Raw genomic sequence first — 16,095 nt, forward strand, 5'->3', positions numbered from 1 at the left:
CCCTGAGGCCCAGGAACGCTCCGCATTTATTACTCCCTTTGGTTTATATGAATTCTGTGTAATGCCCTTTGGGATGAAAAATTCACCTGCCACCTTCCAAAGGCTAGTGAATCAGTTACTGGAAGGTCAAGGGGAGTTTGCAGTGGCCTACCTTGATGACATTGCGGTATTTAGTAATACCTGGGAGGAACACTTGGTCCATTTGAACGAGGTTCTGGGTCGCATTGCCAATGCAGGGCTCACCATCAAACCTGAGAAGTGTCAAATAGGGATGAGGGAAGTCCAGTATTTGGGGCACAGAGTGGGAGGGGGAAACATACGCCCTGAACCAGGTAAGATAGAGGCAATCAATACCTGGCCAACTCCCAAGACCAAGAAGCAAGTTATGTCATTTTTGGGGACTGCAGGGTACTATAGAAAATTTGTCCCAGATTATAGTACCATAGCTAAACCTCTCACAGACCTGACCAAGAAAAAGCTTCCTAAGCAAGTAGACTGGACTGCACAATGCGATCAGGCTTTTACCAAACTCAAGGCGGCCTTAGCTAGTTCCCCTGTGCTTCAGGCCCCTGACTTTAGCAGAAGGTTTGTGGTACAGACGGATGCTTCTAACTATGGGCTGGGGGCTGTGCTCAGCCAGGTTAATACCAAGGGTGAGGAGCACCCCATTATGTACCTAAGCAGAAAACTGTTACCCAGGGAAGTAGCCTATGCTGTGGTGGAGAAGGAATGTCTGGCAGTGGTATGGGCCTTGCAGAAGCTACAGCCCTATTTGTATGGACGTGATTTCACTGTCATAACGGATCATAATCCTCTGCATTGGCTAGATAGGGTAGCAGGAAACAACAACAAACTGCTCAGGTGGAGTCTTTTACTCCAGCAGTATAATTTCACTGTGCAGCATAAGAAAGGCAGTTTACATGGGAATACTGATGGCTTATCTCGACAATAAGAGACTAGATTTTAGGCAGACATAGTAGATCAGCGTGTGCTGACCTCCTCTGTCCACCATCTTAAAGGGGGAGGTGTCATGATTAACCCATATAATGTAGTGGATGCATGAAATGGTAACCCAGCAGAGGTGGTTAGTTTCTTTGTTTAAGCATTCCATGAGTTAATCTGATGTTGATTTAAATGTGTTTCTTTGTAAATGCCCTCGGTATCTGTTCTGGCTAGAGGTGTCATCTTCCCAAAGGACCCCTGTGGTGATTCATGGCCTAACAGATAAGGACCCTGAGTTATAGGAATTCCATTGCTATCTTAAGTGGAGGGGTTTCCATCACCTTTACCCCACCATAACTTATTGGCAGATCAAAGATAGGAACCAATTCTTGGGGAAGGTGTCATATAATTGGTCATGTGGTCAGAGGGGTGTTTTCTGGAAACAGAGTCTGATTTAGGGACAATGCAGCGACCAAAAAAGCAGAACTCCATGATATTCTCTGATCGGAACAACATCGTAAGAACCGTCTGGACTTAAGGAGTTCCCACAGGCCTACTTATTGGAGAAACTCGTGAGTGAGGGTCCTATGTTTAACCCCTTAACGACAATCCCCGTACATGTACGGGGTTGCCGTGCAACGGGTTAACGACAATGCCCGTACATGTACGGGCTGCCGTTAAATAGCTGCATCGCCGCGATCGCGGCGTTTTCGCCGCGATCGGCAGCTTTGCAGCATCCACGGAAGCCTCACAAGTGAGGCTGACCGTGGATCCGGGGAGGGCAGCCCTCGGCAGCCCTCCCCGGAAGAAAAATGGCCGCCGCCGCACCGATCATCATAGATCGCGGCGGCGCCCGGCTAAAACAGCTTAGGAAGCGATCTGAATCGCTTCCTAAGCATAAATGGTGTTACTGACATGCCTCGATATCGAGGCATGTCAGTAACACTACCCCCCTACTCCGATCACCTTGTGATTGCTCCGAAGAGCAACCACAAGTGCCATCCTGTAAATGACGTTGCCGTCATTCACAGGATGGCATCAACAATAAATATGAGTTCATAGAGGGTCTATCCAGACCCTCTTGTGAACTCTCGAGCTCCTCCTGCAGGTTGAATGCAGGTACTGCATCCAACCATGCAAGGTCAATGGAGCCCAGCTCACTAATGAGTGATTAGTAAAAAAAAATTAAAAAAATTTTTTTAAAAAAAAATGAAAAAAATGTTTAAAAAAAATAAAAATAATATGGTAACATATAAAAATCCCCACTGTCACCAAAAAAAAAAAAATTAATAAGCAAGTCCTAAAATTCTTTATCTTTACAAAAATTCCAGCATGGAAAGAGTTAAAATATTGGCATTACAAATGCCCATAGGGTGTCTCGTATTACAAAATGCATGAGTGGATGGGATAAATTGAATTGGCCGGGTTCAAAGGTGTCCCAAATATGGGACATGGGGGCAGTAGGATCAGATGTCTAAATGGCCAAAAAATACACACCTCACAAAGGCGGCCTTTTACCTGCCAAATAACCCAACAAACCCATGCATGTGGGGTATCACTGCGCTCAGGAGATGTTACTGAACACATATTGGGGTGTTGTTTGACAGGGACATATACCAGGAGCGATAAATTTATACCTGAAGTACAACGTGTGTGAAAAAAATACAAAAAAATGTACTACCATAAAGTTTCACAAAGGCTGGTGGTAAAATTAGTGCATGGAAAGGGTTAAATTACCAGCATGTGAAATACCTTGGGGTGTCTAGTTTTTAAAAATATATGATTTGATGGGGTAAATTGCATTGGCCGGCTTCAAAGATACCCGAAATGGCACATGGGGGGAAGAATTACCAGATTTGGAAAAAAAGGTTTTGAAATAGCAAAACGCTACCTGTACTTATTGCCCCATAACGTGCAGAAAAAAGCAAAAAAACATAAAAACATTGGGTATTTCTAAACTCAGGACAAATAGTAGAATCTATTTAGCAGGTTTTTTCATTCGTTTTTGCAGATGAGTAAAAGTTTTTTGTTTAAAAAGTGAGAAAAAGTAATTTTTTAACAAAAAATCCCCATATTTTATCATTTTTTTATAGTAAATTAGATGATATGATAAAATTAATGGTATCTAAAGAAAGCCCTGTTTGTCCTGAAAAAAACAATATATAATATGTGTGGGAGCACGAAATGAGAAAGAAGAAAATCACAGCTAAACAGCAACACCGAAAAATGTTAAAATAGCCATTGTCCCACAATATACTACGAGTAAAAACCCCTATTGTCCTTAAGGGGTTAAGTCCCTTTTGTTTTTAAGAACTGTTTGCTGTTTTATTTTTATTTTGTATGTCTTGTTTTTTGTAATTCTGGCACTGTGTAATCTTTGTATTTTTGTTATTAAAATATTCATAATCCAAGTCTGTCTTTGGGCTCTAGTATCGATATCCACGAACCCTAAGAGAAGATAACACGTTACCATATTGTTATTAAGTTCTACAGGATATATATATATATGTTGTTTGCCCGGGGTGGGTTGATATATATATATAGAGATAAAGGTTCTAAATCGGATTTCTCACGAATCCGGTATCAAAATCGTGAGTGGTGGCAGACTACCTGGGGGGATACAGGCAGGATTTGGGGGTTAATTTGGTATAACTTATGCCTTGTTAAGGGGTCAAGTTAGTAAATCCAGAGGCCTGGTGCTATTAACCCCTTCATGCCCACGCCCTCCACACAGTCACGGCTTGGCAAGTAGTCCTGACCGTGACACCCATGTCATATCCAGAGTGCACATAGGAACATAACGCCAGACGGAGCTTGGAGCAGGCAACATTTATAGCCTGAAGTGATCCACCCTACAATACCGTGACCCCCATTTACTCATATCTGATTGCCGATAGCAACACAAGCTGCTGCCTTGGAGAGGCAACGTTACATTGGGGCCTTATTGCCTTGGCAAACAGTCCCGGTTCATAACATCCATAGCCAGATAACACAGCTGTCTAATTCAGGGTCATAATTGAGGCTGGTGTACTCTCTTGAAGCAGCTGCATACTCCGTTGACTTTTGTTAATTAATTTGTTTTTCACATGTTTATTTTGGGGAGCTTTGATTATAAACTCTGTGCAACAGAATCATCCATAACGTGTATTAAATGCCCCCACTGAACTAAATAGAATGATTTCTACCTGAGCTATTTACAATGGTCTTCTAAATGCAGATACACCTGTTTTACTTTAACAGGCCTCTAGGATACAAAGTTTGCCCAAACCTAATAAAGACACATTGCAATTGGCTTCATACCACCCAATTTCTTTACTCAATCAACATTTTAAAAATGTTGTCAAAAGGTTACAATTGATTTTATCAAATATTATTTTCCCTTCCCGGAACGGTTTCCTTCGACATTGACATTGCCAAACTGCTAAGAAAAAATACTATTATGATTAGTTGTGACACGGACAAAGCATTTCACCAAATCCCTGTATTTAGTTTTTCAAGTTTCACCACTTTATAAACTTTTTGAACATGTTTATGTTTATGGCTCTCTATAATTATCCCAAGCAGGGGAGTATTTGGCACCCGGGGCAGATCCTGTATGTGCCCCCCCCCAAAAAAATGAATGTTGGCAAGAATATTTATTTTACAAATTGAACTGTATATCAACTGAAAAAAAATAGAAATCTGAAGAAAAAAAATAATTATTCATTTAAATAAATAACATGTACTGAACAGATATGGTACAGCATAGTTCCCACCACTGAGCCAGATACTGACGGTAGTGCAGCATAACCCCTATTACTATACACTAAGCCAGACATTGACGTGGTAGGCCTCTGTCCCTAAAACAGCCTGCCTGTGCCACTGCTGCCCATTTAGCAGCCTGCCTGTGTCACCTCTGCCCCCGCTTTAGTCTGCCTGTGCCACCTCTGTCCCCCAAATCAGCCTGCATGTGCCACCTCTGCTCCCCAAAACAGCCTGCCTGTGCCACCTCTGCCCCCAAATCAGCCTGCCTGTGCCACCTCTGCCCCCAAATCCACCTGCCTGTGCCACCTCTGCCACTTTGTCCCTGTAAGGCACTTACTTTGGGGAACCGGAATTCCCTTCCGGCATCCTCCTCAGCAGGGATGACATAACCACTTGCAGCGGCACGAGGCAACGGCACGTAGCTATTCCGCAGCTATGTCAATGGAAGACGCGGTTACGTTCCTGATGCTCAGGGACCCCCCTCCCCCGGGTTATTTATAGCTGTCTCGTCCTAATGGTGGTGCTCAGTTGTACTGTGGCTCCTTAGTGGATGTTCCTGCTTCTCAGCTTTCTCCTGAGCATTTTCCAGTGTATTTAATTTTGTTTCGTGACCTCTGGTATCCTGACCCCGGCTTGTTATATGACCACCCACAGTAACACATAAGAATGTCCTGTTATAACCCTCAGACCTCCCAGTGCGTGTTCCGTGTCGAGCAAGCACGTTCATTCCTGCAGTTTGGATTCTTCCGATAAAACATATTACAGATCTCACACAACCTGTGTCAGGCCACCAGGCACCCCCCTGATGAGTGGCACCTGGGGCAGACCGCCACCTTTAGGTACGCTACTGATCCCAAGGTGCAGGTAACAGTCAACTCAATTTCCTTGGTTTCTCCTGGGCAAAGGCACGAGGCAGGGATGCCCATTATCACCGCTATTTTTCAATCTTCTTTTCAATTTGCTAATGACCTGCTTTTGTTCCAGTCTTACCCAGAAAAATTTGAGCCCTTCATTATTAGGTATTTTTGATAGATTTAAACGGCCCTCTGGGTTTATGGTAAATAAATCTAAAATTGAGGCCCTCCCTATTCTCCCTTAACCCAAATATAACTGCCAATTTCCTTTCCCATTCAAATGGGCTACTAGCCCATACATAATATACGTTGGCCTCTTTATTCCGACCAATTTAGCACACCACTATTTATATAATATAAAAGACACAGTAAAATCTTAAAATTCCAGCAGCCAACTTTTAGAGATGGGCACAATCTCCCCAATATTTATGATTATAACCTAGCAGACAATTACAACATTGACTGAATTTTAGATTTTAATAGATTTACCTGACCTTCCCTAGACCAGCAATTTCCTTTGGTGACTCACTTGACCTCTCTCCAGCAGCTGCCATGGTCTTCGACGCTCAGTGACCAACTTCTAAGAGTTTAACCCCTTCAATCCTAGGGATACCTCAAAACCCGGAGCAATTTTGCCATTTTTGGTTCAGCGATTATTCTCATTTCCTGTGAATAGTGTACCCATGTAAACTATATATTGTTTTTTCAAGGAGAGATAGAGCTTTCTTTTGATACCATAGTTGGATGATTAGCTGAAAATTTAGAATGAGAAATTTAGTAAAAACTAGCGAAAATTAGATGGAAAATCCCCTCCAAGATTATCAATTCAGGTGTCCTGATTTCAGAAATACCTAATTTATATAGATGTTCCATACTTTCCCAGCACCAGGGAGCATACTATAAGGTGTACATTTTTTGTATAATTTTTATGCCTATGGCTTAACGTGTTTGGGGGTTGTGAACGGGGGCAGGAGGGTTATACTGGCTAGGTGTTATGCTAGGGCAATGGAATGTAAGGTTTTTTTAAAAAAAAATTACTATCTTTTTTATATATATTTATTTATTTATTTATTTATTTATTTTTATTTTTTATATATTTTTTTACACAAAAATGGTTAGAGGTCTTCTTAGGGACCTCCTGAACATGCCAGTGATGTCACAATGACATCACAGCTCACATTATTATTTTTTTTATTATTATTTATATTATCATTTTAATGAATTTTTTATTATTATTTTTAAACGAGAGACATGGTTTCTCACTCCCCTCCTTGTGATCCCCCTGCACCGATCACACTATGATCTCTATGCAGGTCCTCACAGATGTGCATAGAGATTACAGCGTCTGTGCCTCATTGGAGGACAGGATATCCCCTGCAGGGGATATCCTGTCCTCCGATGAACTTCTGGGTTACGTCCGCAGTTTGAAATGTAGCAGCTTTCCGGCTTTCATGCCGGGAGCTGTTACATCAGATCGGATGGCTTTCGCTGGCTTTCTGCTGTCAGTGGGGAGTCCAGGCTGTCGTTTGGGATGTGTCTCTGACGCAGCGGCAGGGATGTGTCTCTGACGCTGCACGAAGGGCTGGACGTACCGGTACGTCCATAAGGTTTTCTTAATGGGCGTTTTTTGGACGTCCTGGTACGTCCATAGGCAGTGGCGTCGCTACAGGTTATTCCTTGCCCCCCCCGCCGCGGTGCAGGCGTTTCATGCTGAGCGCCGGTATATGACGTCATATCCGGTGCCCAGCAGTGAAGCAGCGGGCGCCGCGGCAGAGCAGTAAGACGGAAGCCTCGTTCTCCGACCGCAGGTGAGTGAACTACAAAGGGGGAGAGGGTAGATAGTGAGTAGGGAAAGAGGAGTGAGAGGGGTTAGAAAGTTATAAGGGAGGCAGAAGGGGTAGAAAGTGATAAGGGAGGGAAAGGGGTATAAAGAGATAAGGGAGGGAGTGGGGGAAGAAAGTGATAAGGGAGGGAGAGGGGGTAGAAAGTGATAAGGGAGGGAGTGGGGGTAGAAAGTGATAAGGGAGGTAGTGGGGGTACATAGTGAGAAAGAGGGTAGTAAGAATATTGAATTGAATGAGTGAGATGCATTGTCTGAATGAGGGAGAGCATGAGTTAATATGTGGATGAATTGTCTGAATGAGGGAGAGCATGAGTTAATAGGTGGATGAGTTGTCTGAATGAGGGAGAGCATGCGTTAATATGTGGATGAATTGTCTGAATGAGGGAGAGCATGAGTTAATATGTGGATGAATTGTCTGAATGAAGGAGAGCATGAGTTAATGTGTGGATTAATTGTCTGAATGATAATTGTGGAAGGGCAAAGATGGCACTAGCAGGATGTTTGAGCTTTGGGGACCAAGATGGCACAGGCAGGGTGTATGTGGGACAAAGATGGCACAGGCCAGGCTGTTTGGGGACAAAGTTGACTTGTGCTGGGCTATTTGGGGACAAAGATGGCAAATCTTATGTGTGTTATCTGGGTGCTGGCCAGGTTCTATGTGGGCAGTGTGGACGCCAGGGCTGACTTTGGGGTGTGCAACCTGTGATCTATGCCTGTAATTTAGGGGGTTTTAAATATACCTTTAATGCCGAGTTTTTATGTGAATTCCAATTGATCTGTACCTGCAAAGCTGGGTTTGTGTGTTATTCTGTAGATCCATATCTGCTATGCTATGTTTCCATACATTATTTATGTATACCTGCAAATACAGGGTTTGTATGTCTTGTTCAGCAGTAAATTATCCAGAATACAGAGATTTAGATAAGGTTCAGTCATCTTTGGTCAGTTTACTCCCTGGTTAGATGGGGCCATAAAACCATTTGACAGATGCCAGATCCATTAAGATGTCAAATGTTTGCAGGAATAAATTGTTTGTAGTTAATTTGAATTGTGAGAGGATTAATGGTTTGTAATGTTATAAGGGGAGATTAATTCTCTGTCTCTATTGAGGTCAGTGAGTAGGGTATTAAACTGGCAGATTAGTTTGACCTCCCATATTTTTCTCTCTCTCTGGGTGTGGAACGATCCTTTCAGTACTAACAGCTTCACATCCCGAATGTAGTGTCCAGGCTGACAGAAATGTTCTCCAACAGGTGTATCTATTTCTTCTGGTTAATAGTATGTCTGTGGGAATTAAACTGTTTGTGCAATGCTTGGCCTGTTTCCCCCACGTACATCGCTGTTGGGCATTTAGCACACATGATGAGGTACACCACGTTAGCTGATTTGTACGTAAAGCAGCCATTGATTTTGTGGTGTAAGTGTGAGCCTGGTATCTGTATTTAATCTGTGGGAAGGATGTGTGCACAGGTCTTGCATCTCTTTTGTTGGCAGGGAGCGGTACCATTTGCTGTTCGCCTGTGAAGGGTGCTCTTCTCTATCCATTGTTTGAGATTGGGAGGCTGTTTGAATGAAAGCAGTGGGGGATGTGGGAATATTCCTTTGAGATCTTGCGGAGGGCTTCCAGTTGTGGATTGTAGGTTACCACTAATGGTACTCAATCTCTTTTTTGTGGCTGCTGGTATCTCAGGAGGTTTTCTCTGGGGATATTGATAGCTTTCTGTATTTGGGAGTCTGTGATTTTTATACTGTACCCATGTTTGATGAATTACTTCCTGAGATTCTGGAAGCGTTTATACCAGTCCATAGTCAATGGCTTGACTGTATATGTTTTTGGTATGTCTGGGATGGAAGCTGTTGTGTTTCAGGTAGGTTGGTCTATCTGTTGGTTTGCGGTAGAGTGAAGTCTGAATGGACTTAATGTAGATGGTAGTGTCATTTTCACGATTTTGATACCGGACTCATGAGATATCCGAAATAAAATATCTTCCCTGACTTTGACATTGAACAACTTATTGCCTCAAGAGTCCCTACGTCTAGATCATATAGCAAAATGTATATGTAACCCCTAAATTACGGTTACAAATGGGATTAGACACTCATTCTAAATGCATTACATGTCAGGTATCTAACGCTGACCTTATTCATTGTTTGTGGTCCTGTGTGTTAGTGACCCAATTTTGGAGAGAAGTTGAATATTACATTAAGTATACTCTGAAAATACTTTTCCAGCTTTCTATGTCCCAGACAGTCTTTGGTATGCTAAACCCTAATGAAAGTAATAATCTAAGGGTCAGGGATAAAACTCTCTTATTGATTATATCAGCTGCGTGCAAAAATGCAATATTAGCTAAATGGCCAAACACAACCTCCAACTTCCATTTTTTAGAATTGACTGGATTGAGGCCTCTATCCATAAATAACTCAAAGCCAAAACATTATTTAACAAATGGTCAACATACACCAATCAGCCATAACATTATGACCACCTGCCTTTTGCCACCAAAACAGCCCTGACCCGTCGAGGTATGGACTCCACTAGACCACTGAAGGTGTGCTGTGGTATCTGGCACCAAGATGTTAGCAGCAGATCCTTAAAGTCCTGTAAGTTCTGAGGAGGGGCCTCCATGGATCGGACTTGTTTGTCCAGCACATCCCACAGATGCTCAATTGGATTGAGATGTGGGGAATTTGGGGGCCAAGTCAACACCTTGTTCTACATACCATTCCTGAACCATTTTTGATTTCTGGCAGGGCGCATTATCCTGCTGAAAGAGGCCAATGCCATCAGGGAATACTGTGCCCATGAAAGGGCGTACATGGCAACAATGCTTAGGTAGGTAGTACATGTCAAAGTAAAATCCACATGAATGGCAGGACCCAAGGTTTGACAGCAGAACAATGCCCAAAGCATCACACTGTCTCCACCGGCTTGCCTTCTTCCCACAGTGCATCCTGGGGCCATGTGTTCTCCAGGTAAGCAATGCACATTCACCCAGCCATTCACGTGATTTAAAAGAAAACATGATTCATCTGACTAGGCCACCTTCTTCCATTGCTCCATGGTCCAGTTCTTATGTTCATGTGCCCATTGAAGGTGCTTGAAGGTGGACAGGGGTCAGCACAGGCACCCGGACTGGTCTTTGGCTACCCAGCAACATACGCAACAAACTGTGATGCAATGTGTGTTATCTATCAGAATCTGTTAGATGTGTGTTATATATCAATATGTGAGCTATCAGAAGCGGCATTAACTTTTTATTTTAGCAATTTGAGCTACAGTAGCTTGTATATTGGATTTGACCACACGGGCCAGCCTCTGCCCCCCAGGTGGATCAATGAGCCTTGGTCGCCCATGACCCTGACACTGGTTCACTGCTTTTCCTTCCTTGGACCACTTTTGATAGGTACTAACTGGGAACACAAGAGCTGCAGTTTTGGAGATGCTTTGACCCAGTCGTCTAGCCATCACAATTTGGCCCTTGTCAAAGTCGCTCAGTTCACTAACATATCCCACCTACTGACAGGTCCCATGATAGAAAGATTACCAGTGTTATTCACTTCACCTGTCAGGGGTCATATAGTTATGGCGGATCAGTGTACATTGCAACATTAGACAGACCTATTAAAATGTCACTTTTGATTACCTTTCAGTATACGGGCTGGTTTTCATTGCAGATACTGTTGGATCGACCACCCATACTAGGTGTTAAACCCATATTTTTGATTATGAAACCTTTCCTGTGTCTGTCTAGCTGTGCAGACCACAATAAGTTTCCAAGTTATCATGCCTGGTGCCTCCTTTTATGTACTGTAACTTTGTACTCCTTTACAATGTTATGATACTATGTTACTTGTATGCCAACTGTAATGCCATATGCACCTTTGCTATTGTAAATACATTCCTCTTAATTCAATAAAAAGAAAATAAAAAAAAGTAATAGTTTTGGTCAAAATGTTTTTCAAAAAATGTATCCCTAAGGATTAAACTTTGTTCTAAATATATATATATATATATATATATACATATATATATATATATATATATATATATTAATGTCACTGCTATTTCTTCTGATTCTATGATATTGTCCCTTCGGAATGTTGTCAGAATAATTAGGTGGCAGTTCCTTCTGTCTATGTAGCTTTTGCTATCTATATCTTCAAAAAGTACTTTAGACTTAACTAATGAATTCAGAAGTGAATTTTATATTTTTGGAATTGGAATTGATGTTTTAAAGTCATCCTATTCCATATCTGAACCTTGCCGAACAAACATCATATCATCTATGTAGTGCCGCCATAGGACCAAATTTGCACCATAAGAATGGATCAGAGGATCCAAAAAAGCAGATCCCTGTTTGTGCAATAATTTGCCTCCCTGGAGACTTCTTTAAATATTTATGAATTTTTGGGAACTTTTGCAACTTGGTTAACGGACACACCGCCATACTGCAGGTGGCAAAATCTCTCACAGTGGTGGTTGTGATCGCTCTCTAGAGTGGTCACAGAGCATCCTGTGGTGGTGTTCGGTGTTGTTGATTGCCTCGCTATCAAGGCATTTCAGCTACACCATTGAAGTTTAGGAGGTGATCGTTGACATTTGGCTTGTTCCACCAAGAATGTCTACCCTATTTCAGATCTTTGTATCATGTGCAAAAAGATAAACCCTACCATTAAGACCATGTGCTAATAAAAATATTACAATTATAGGTCCCCGTACTGATTCTTGAGGTACCCCACCGGTAACATGACCTGCTGCTGAATATACTCCATTAAATACAACGTTCTTTCTCATATCACGCAACCATTGCCTTATCCATTCCACTGTTTTATCATCCAAACACTGCAATTTAGTCTTATATTATGGACAATATCAAATGTTTTACTGAAATCCAGTTATGCTATATCCACTGCCCCTCCCTTGTGTATTATTTTAGTTAGCCAGTGTGTGACGGGAACAACCTGTACCCCGACTGGCTACTCCCGCCAATCTTTCCTTCTTCCTGCCGGGACACCGGAGATAAACCCCTTCACTGCCAGACAGAACCAGCGTTGCAGAGGGCAGGGGCTGCTTTACCACTGTGGCTAGCCGAAGCAGAGCAACACAGTGGGGCTATTGTCCTGAAAAGGACAATAAGTGTTCATAGCAGGGGACACAGCTCTTCAGGAACCTCGGCGGCACTGAAGTATACAGAAGTATAGCAATACAGTGCTCTACCGCCCTGATAAGGGCAGCACTGAGGCTTACCTCAATAACAAGACTGGACTGGTAGTGAGGTAAAACAGGAATTCTTTATTTGGGAAACACACGGGCTTATATACAGGTTAGGTGAGAAACAATCCATGAATCATGTCCACATCTTCCCACCCAGACAGTCCAGCGTCACACTTAGGCCACCAAGCCCCGTAGTGTCCGTATAGCTTTAAACCGTCATTCTCGGGGTGATCCCGAACGAGCGGCGGCGATCCCGGGGTACCGATGGTCCTGAGAATATCCTGTTCAAAAAGCTACGCAATCGGTCAAAGGGACCCTGAGCGGCAGCCGTTCAAAGTTTCCCTGGGACGGACCGCGAGATAGCCGGCGTGCGTGCAATAACCGCGCCAGCTGATCTTCGCTCCCGTCCGCCCTTCCAGTGGGCCTCCGTTCCTGCCCGCCCTTCCAGAAGGCTTCCCTGAGCCTGTACCTGAACCTGTACCTGCCATCCGCCCTGCCAGTGGGCTTACCTGCCAGTGGGCTTGTGCCTGTACCTGAGCCAGTACCTGCCGTCCTGTCTCTGCCTCAGCTCCCGTGTCTCTGCCTCAGCTCCCGTGTCTCTGCCTCAGCTCCCTTCTATCCGTTTACCAGTTCTGCTACTCTGTCTGTACCTACCTCTCCGTTAATATGAATAAAGGGGTACAGACAGACTCTCCAGTATCCCCTGCACATGGACTCCTATCTGACCTGCTCGCCCGGGTCCTGACAGAATGCCAAGGCCATTCCAAGGAGTCCGCGGGGATAACTGCAGTTCTGGAAGAACTGGCGAGGTGTCTTCTTCAGCTCTGTAAATCTGTACGGACTGAGTTAGAATGTGATAGTACCAAATAAAAGCCAAAGACTGAGACCACAGGTAAGAGAGCTCCGAAGAAGAGCTTCAAGGAAGAGCTTCAAGGAAGAGAGACAGAAAAGACGAGAGGACAACCTGTGTTATTATTGTGGAGAGACTGGCCATAGAATAACTTATTGTCCGTTGAAACCAGCTAAACCGTCTGTAAACCACACCGACAAACCCCATGCCCAGGAACCTGCATATGATAACAGCAACATGTCACAGCTGGAGCACAACCTGTCTCTTCCTCAGCCCGGTGAACCAGGGGTTACTCACGTCACGGCACCAGGAGATCCTATGCCATCTGTAGTCATGTCAGAAGACCTCCAGACCATGTCTGACGACCCTGACTGGTCTGACATGGACGATGCTTCGTCTGAGGCTGATATGGCGTGCACACCCGAGATCAATAACACCACAGCTGTTTGTGCGGTTGGGACCCCCACTCCCATCACTCACAGGAGGGTGGATAGGCAACCCCAAACCGCAAGACACTCCCTTGGGGCTCCCGGTAACGTCCTAGCATCCGATGGGATGATTGTGCATAGGAAAGACCTGAACCGCTACAAGCACCTTCTGCGATCAGAGGCCTGGTACACTCTCCTCGATTCTAGCCTTAACCCAGTCCAGCCCTGTATTATCCAACGCCAGTCAGAGGGACTCCGTGTACAGGGGGAATTCCTGCAGAAGTAGGACAAGACATGCGCTTCCCGGAACCATCGCATCTGAGCATCCAGCGGCTAAGGCCCCTAACACCCAGGCCAGCGCAACTAAGGCCATGTCACCAGAGTGTGTGGTGGCGCCTAATGGGACTCTCGTACGTCGGGGTGACCTGCACGTTTTTGAAAACGCTCTACGTGCAAGAGGAGCTTTCAGCACCATCGGCTACTGTCACACCACTGTCCTAGGAACGCCCGGAGGCCACTCCTTGAGGGGGGGGGATACTGTCAGGGTCCACTTTTCGCTGCCTGAACCATGGCTTCATTATACTTCAGGCATAGCCATCTGATACCACTAGTGGCCACCCTCCTCCCTCTGGAGTGCTCAGAATCTCATTATCAGGTACAGCTGCGCCTCATTACCTGAGTGAAGCCCTGCCTTTATAAGACCTCCCCTGCCCTTCTGTCAGGGCCTTGGCATTGACGTTCAAGGCTGCTTTGCTCTGAGCCTACACCTACACCTGTTCCCGTTCTTGAGCCCGTTCCTGTTCCCGAGCCCGTTCCCGTGCCTGAGCCTGTTCCTGAACCCGAGCCTGCACCCGTGCATGAGTCTGTACCCGTGCCTGGCACTGCATTGCTTCGTTCCCGTCCACCCTTCCAGTTGGCCTCCGTTCCCGTCCGCCCTTCCAGGGGCCTCCGTTCCCGTCCGCCCTTCCAGTGGGCTTCCCTGAGCCTGTACCTGAGCCTGAACCTGTACCTGCCAGTGGGCTTACCTGCCAGTGGGCTTGTGCCTGTGCCTATACCTGAACCCGAGCCAGTACCTGCCGTCTGCCTTGTCTCTGCCTCCGCTCCCGTGTCTCTGCCTCCGCTCCCGTGTCAATTGATACCGTCTAATTATCAACACTTATCTGATCCATAGAAGAATATTATAGTGAATATCCACTTACCCAGGTGATATCGGACCTACAGTGGATATAAAAAGTCTACACACCCATGGTAAAATGCCAGGTTCTTGTGATAAATGTAGAAAAGCACTTTAAATACCGGGATTTATAACCTTAACCCGTTCAACTACTACCGATTCCTCTTTGTATGAAACTCCACTTACGCCAGCGGCTTAAGACAATGGGTTTATTAAAATAACAAATACATGTATGTGAGTATATATAGAGAAGCGTCTGAAATACAAGGCTCTATGACTCTAACTACACTATGCTAGTGACTCTATGTGTGCATGTAAACATGGCGTGTCCCTGTCACCTTGATGTTATCCTTTTCAATTGACCTTTGCCCTTGTGTGATGCGTACTCCCAGAAATACTACTTTAGGCTGTGTAAGCTGAACCTTACTTGTGTTACACTTCAGTCCTGACTCTTGGATAAGGGCTAGAAGTTCAGCTAGTAGCTGTAGGTGTGAAGTCTCATCTTTTGTCTGGAGCAATATGTCATCCACATACTGGATGAGGCTACTTGGGGAGGAGAATGGTTTTAATTCCTCTGCCAAACATTGGTGAAAATATGTTGGGGATGAATGAAAGCCAATGTTAGTGACAGGAGGAGTATATTTATTCAGCATACCGTAATCAATAGTCAGCCTGCATGTTCCTTTTTTTTTTTTCATTGAGGGCCATATAGCACTATTATTTGTTGAGTTGCATGGGCGTACAATTCCTTGTTCCAGTAATTGCTGCAATATTTCCCTTACTCTTTTCTACAATTATAAAAAATGAGACAGATAAATCATGTCAGAACTTTGGCCACCTTTAATGTGACCTATAACATGAACAATTCAATTGCAAAACAAGCTGAAATATTTGAGGGGAGGGGGGACTCACAATAAACTGGTTACATAAGTGTGCACACCCTCTTATAACTGGGGCTGTGTTCAGAATTAACCAATCACATTCAAACTCAGAAGTCATTCCACACCTGCCATCATTTAAAGTGACGCTGATTAATCACAAA

This window comes from Spea bombifrons, chromosome 1 (assembly GCF_027358695.1).
Source record: "Spea bombifrons isolate aSpeBom1 chromosome 1, aSpeBom1.2.pri, whole genome shotgun sequence".
NCBI classification, from domain to species: Eukaryota; Metazoa; Chordata; class Amphibia; order Anura; family Pelobatidae; genus Spea; species Spea bombifrons.